The following is a 5,832-nucleotide window of genomic DNA, read 5'->3' as shown; positions in this document are numbered from 1 at the left end:
GTTGAAGTATGAATTACTTCACTACTTCTAAAAGGAAATGAGAACTTTTATATCATTTGTTCCCCCAATTCACTGCATTCTGTGTTCTTTAGATAATGGTTATTAAATATTTTAATCTCTATATCATACTTTGCTTAAACAGGAAAGGGATTCAGCAACAGCTGAAGAATGAAACTGTATTGCACTCAAGCAAAATGCAGCTCTTTCTCTCCTCCCAATTTTCGGATTGACAGATATATCTCCAGCATCTGTGGTCAGGTTGTTCTCTATTCTCAAGTTAATCAACAAGCAAAAATATGTCAACTTTTTTATTTACTCTTGGAATCCCAAATCCTTCTTCCTAATCTTATTAATGCCCCTTTTACCTCCTTGTTCCTCAGAGTGTAGATGAGGGGGTTCAGACTTGGGGTCACTACAGTGTAGAAAAGGGTGAGAAACTTGCCCCGTTCATGAGCATAGCGATTCTTGGGTTGAAGGTAGACACTTGTGACAGTGCCATAAAAGAGGGAGACCACAAGAAGGTGTGAAGTGCAAGTGCCAAATGCCTTCTTCTGCCCTGAAGTTGACTTTATCCTCAGCACAGCCCTGGTGATGGCACCATAAGAGGAAAGGATGATGATCAAGGGCATCACCAGGAGAATAGCACTAGCTATGGACATCTGGATTTCATTGTAGGTTGTGTCTGTACTAGACAGCTGAATAAGTGCTGGCACTTCACACACAATGTCGTCTACAATCCGGAGGGAACAGAAGGGTAACTGGAGTGTGGCAGGGGCCTGGATCAGAGACTGGAGCAGGCCAGTCCCCCATGCCAAGAGAGCCAGTTGCAGACAAACCCTTGAGTGCATGACAGTGGTATACTGCAGTGGGCGACACACTGCGACATAGCGGTCCACAGCCATAATGACAAGAAGAACACATTCAGTGGTCCCAAGCCACATGAAGACATAGAGTTGAATGGCACAGCCAGTGTAGCTGATAGTTTTCTCTGGACCCCAGAAATTAATCAACATTTGTGGAACACAGCTGCTGGTGAAGCAGAGATCTAGCACAGAAAGATTACAAAGAAATACATAGGGATATGGAGTTTGGGATCCTTCATGGAGACAAGGACTATCACTATATTTCCTGCAATGGTCAAGCAGTAAAAAATCAAAATAATCCAAAAAAGTGTCTTCTCTAAATATGGCTTGTCAGAGAAGCCCAGGAGAATGAAATCACCATGGCTGTCATTGCAGACGGTGGTCATAGCCTCTGAGACAATTATCTTTTTAGGGAATGGTTCAGAAGTAGTTACACAAAAGCCCGTGATGGTTCCTAAAGGGAAGGAAGAAGAAAAAGAAACTGTTTTGATTCTTTTTAACTCAAGGTTTGAGATTTTTAACGCTCTATTTTGGGAATGAAATATAACATTTAGTGAAAATTTTCTCATGCTGTCACATTTAATTCCTCTAAGAACATATAATTTCTCCCCATTTTATATTAAAATTTACTTTTAATCTTTGATATCTATTACTCATTCTTTCACTTCTTCATTTTCTCATATTTTGTATGTGATTATAATTCCGTATTTTATGTTATGTAAAATATATGTTGAGCACTTGTAGGAAAGATTAACTTCGCTAAATATTAGGAGATACAGTCCATCTTTGCTCTCAAATATTGTAAATTTACCTTTTTATTCCATAGTACTGTTCAATGATATTATCTTTCTCTATTTCTTTTTTCTCTTAATTCTGTGTATCTTCGTATCTCAATGTATCAGATTTTTTCTCCCATGTTTCCCCTTCTCCTTTCAATCTTGTCTATCCCTCAACTTTTTTCTTTTTTTCATTTAGTCTCCTTTTCGTCTTCTTCAATCATCCTCTTCATTTTCTTTCTTGATTTCTGAGCTTAATTCTCCCTCAGTCATATTTATACTGTTTGACTGTACAATGCTATTTAAACTTTTGTTCTTAACTTACTTCTCTCCTTAAATTTTTAATTTCTAAAAGGGGGAAATTGCAAGCTTGTTGGGGGGAGATTAAATGTGAAACCTTAAGAAAAATATTAAAATGAATTTCTGGCACATTGCAAATGTTCAGTGTTTGTTAACTAGAATTTTATGATTTTTCACTTGATCATTCGAGATACAAAGTATCATAACATAAAGCCAAAGGTTTTCATTTAGTGTGACTGATAGCAACAGGAAAAAAGAGTGTCCTATCTCTATGTTACCTTCTTTGAAAAATTACTCAAAAAGAAATTGTAGACGTTTTCCTGCTTTTGTAAATTGTACGTATTTGTATTGCAGAGCAGACATGTCTGTATTTACCATCGCCTCTGACCTAATGAAGCATTTCAGCATTCATTGTCATTAACTTTAGTATTTCATGTTCCCCATTTTTAGAGAATTTGGATTCATGTTTAGTAATTCTCTAATTTCCTATATTAGTACATATATTTTTAGAAGATTTTGGCCAGCGCCGTGGCTCACTTGGCTAATCCTCTGCCTGTGGTGCCGGCACCCTGGGTTCTAGTCCTGCTTGGGGCACCAGGTTCTGTCCTGGTTGCTCCTCTTCCAGTCCAGCTCTCTGCTGTGGCCTGGGAAGGCAGTGGAGGATGGCCCAAGTGCTTGGTCACTGCACCCGCATGGGAGACCAGGAGGAAGTACCTGGCTCCTGGCTTCAGATCAGTGCGGTGCGCCGGCCGCAGTGCACCGGCCACGGCGGCCATTGGAGGGTGAACCAACGGCAAAGGAAGACCTTTCTCTCTGTCTCTCCCTCTCTCACTGTCCACTCTGCCTGTCAAAAAAAAAAAAAAAAAAGGTGAAGATGATGGGAGGGGTGTGGGTGGGAGAGAAGTTAAGGGGGGGAAAAAGCCATTGTAATCCATAAACTGTACTTTGGAAAATTATATTTATAAATAAAAGTTTAAAAAAATCAGGTACAAACGAGAAAAAAAAGAAGGTGAAAATGAATGTTGCAGAAGAGGGACAAATTGAGAATTTGGGGATCATCACTCAACATTGTATGGATCTAATATCTTGCATTTGAAATATCACTTAAACACTGAACTAAAAAAATAGAAAAAGAAAGATTATGGTGTACTGCTTGAGCATATTGAAATTCAGGATTTTTAGATTCTAGACCTCACTATGCCATTAATTAGCAAGCCTATTTTGACTTAGAACTGTTAGGTCAGATGATGTTTACAAACTATCAGTCCTAATAATGTAATGATTCTGTAATCTTAGCTCTTCCTTTCCATAATTCTTTTTTTTTTTTTTTTTTTTTTTTTTTTTTTTTTTTGACAGGCAGAGTGGACAGTGAGAGAGAGAGACAGAGAGAGAAAGGTCTTCCTTTGCCGTTGGTTCACCCTCCAATGGCCGCCGCTGCAGCCGGCGCACCGCGCTGATCCTGGCAGGAGCCAGGAGCCAGGTGCTTTTCCTGGTCTCCCATGGGGTGCAGGGCCCAAGCACCTGGGCCATCCTCCACTGCACTCCCTGGCCATAGCAGAGAGCTGGCCTGGAAGAGGGGCAACCGGGACAGAATCCGGCGCCCCAACCGGGACTAGAACCCGGTGTGCCGGCGCCGCAAGGTGGAGGATTAGCCTATTGAGCCACGGCGCCGGCTTCCATAATTCTTGAAATTAAAAAATTGGAAGAATGTATTCTCATTTGATCATTTTTCAGATAGTTCAAAAATAAATTTAAAAAACTTTACACTCAGTCACTAACATAGTTTCTTATAATATTAATGAACAGTAGCATGATGGCTTAATTTTCCTAATTTCTCTATTCCTCCTTTTTTTAAACTCTGCACTCGCATTTTCCTGTCTCTGTTCCCTATAGTTTTCCCTGTCAGGTAACCTAACAAAATCTGTTAGTTCTCAGAGTTTGTTTGCATTACACTTTTTAAATTCCTAAATGTTTCATTTATAATAACTTTTTGGCCAAAGGAGTCTCACAGAAGAATTTACTAATGGGAAATCCTGTGTTAGTGACTTAAACAGATTTTACAAATCTATGTCCTTCAGTGACACTTTCGCAGCATCATCTTCCAAGAAATTTAAACTTGAGTTCGCTTTCAATCGTGCCAATATCCAAAGAAAACTCCAAAACATTTGCCAATGTACCAAGTGTTAAGAAATTAAACTGAACCATCAAAACTCTGAGGGTAGAAAACCAGATCCTTCATCCCACCTTTTACCTATAGACTCTTTCCACCATCATTCCAGAAACCTGGGTTTCAAAAAATGTGCCAGGACCGGCATTGTGACATAGCAGGTAAAGCCACCTCCTAAGACGCTGGCATCCCATGTGAGTGCCGGTCCGGTTCAAGTCCTGGCTGCTCCACTTCCAATCCAGCTCCCTTCTAATAGCCTGGGAAAAACCGCAGAAAATGGTCCAAGTACTTGGGTCCCTGCTATCGATGTGGGAGACCCTGATGAAGCTCCTGGCCCAGCCCAGGCCATTGTGGTCATCTGGGGAGTGAACCAGTGGATGGAAGGTTGGAAGATTTCTCTCTCTCTCTCTCTTTCTCTCGCTCTCTTTCTCTCACTCTCTCCTTCTTCTCTTTCTGTAATTCTGACTTTAAAATAAATAAATCTTTTTTTAAGTGCCTACAATCACTGGACAGGAGAATTTTAAATAGAGAACCATACATGAAACTGGTAATGATGATCCACAGCAGTAGCAGAGTCATCCTAGATTGAGATCGTACCATATTACTCACAGTTTGCTAAATTGACTACTTTATTTAATCCTCAAAGTATGGATTAGGTGTTAAAATGAACCAAAGTAATTTCTCCATATTTTATCAGTAATTGTGATGCATTTCCATTCTACTTTAAATAATCCTAAGAATGACAGAGAAAGTGTATTGAAGAAAGTCCAAGCTTGGAAGTTAAGTTCAATACAGTTAAACTCATTTTTAAAGTACATTGTGTTAAGTGGGCCACTCACTAAATCATTCTATGAAAAAAAATATGACATGGTCTGATATTTACAATCCATCATACAGTCATACACTATAGCAAATTCTTATTCAAAGACTATTATCTTTGAACACCATAATGAGATACCATGCAGTTGCATCTAAATTTTTTACATACATATGTGCTTTTTCTACAAAACTTGTTGGAGATTATGTCCTAAAATATTCTGATTCTTTCAACTCCTGTCTCTTCAATATAACCTTATCCATACAACATAAGTAAAATTTAGCTTTATCCACATACTAGATAGAGATTCATCTCAATCAGTACTTCTTTTTTTTTTATTTTTATTTTTATTTTTTGACAGGCAGAGTGGACAGTGAGAGAGAGAGACAGAGAGAAAGGTCTTCCTTTGCTGTTGGTTCACCCTCCAATGGCCACCGCGGCCAGTGTGCTGCGGCCGGCGCACCGCGCTGATCTGGTGGCAAGAGCCAGGAGCCAGGTGCTTTTTCTGGTCTCCCATGGGGTGCAGGGCCCAAGCACCTGGGCCATCCTCCACTGCACTCCCTGGCCACAGCAGAGAGTTGGCCTGGAAGAGGGGCAACCGGGACAGAATCCGGCGCCCCAACCGGGACTAGAACCCAGTGTGCTGGCGACGCTAGGCGGAGGATTAGCCTAGTGAGCCGCGGCGCCGGCCTCAATCAGTACTTCTTATGCTTAGAGGATAACAACGTATTTGCAGATTATGCCCAAACACAAACATTTCACAGGTCACTGAGATACGCTGATCACTCATGGCTCAAATTTTATAATGTTTTGTATTTTACTCAAATATTTCTTTAATATCATATGCATCTAGAAAATCCATATGTTCTGAGAATCTATTCTCTTTTCTGCATTATTGCTATTTTTGTA

The 5,832-nt window shown here is 40.1% G+C and overlaps 1 pseudogene; it reads right to left on the bottom strand.

Annotated features, from left to right (window-relative positions):
• Nucleotides 1-308: 308 nt before the first annotated feature.
• Nucleotides 309-1,249, bottom strand: LOC108177319 (olfactory receptor 2H2-like; annotated as a pseudogene).
• Nucleotides 1,250-5,832: the final 4,583 nt, after the last annotated feature.

Source organism: Oryctolagus cuniculus, chromosome 5 (assembly GCF_051225735.1).
Source record: "Oryctolagus cuniculus isolate XC-2025 breed Fujian yellow rabbit chromosome 5, ASM5122573v1, whole genome shotgun sequence".
Lineage (NCBI taxonomy): Eukaryota > Metazoa > Chordata > Mammalia > Lagomorpha > Leporidae > Oryctolagus > Oryctolagus cuniculus.
Note: the sequence above shows the minus strand (reverse complement) of the source record. Positions and strands in the feature narration are given on the sequence as shown.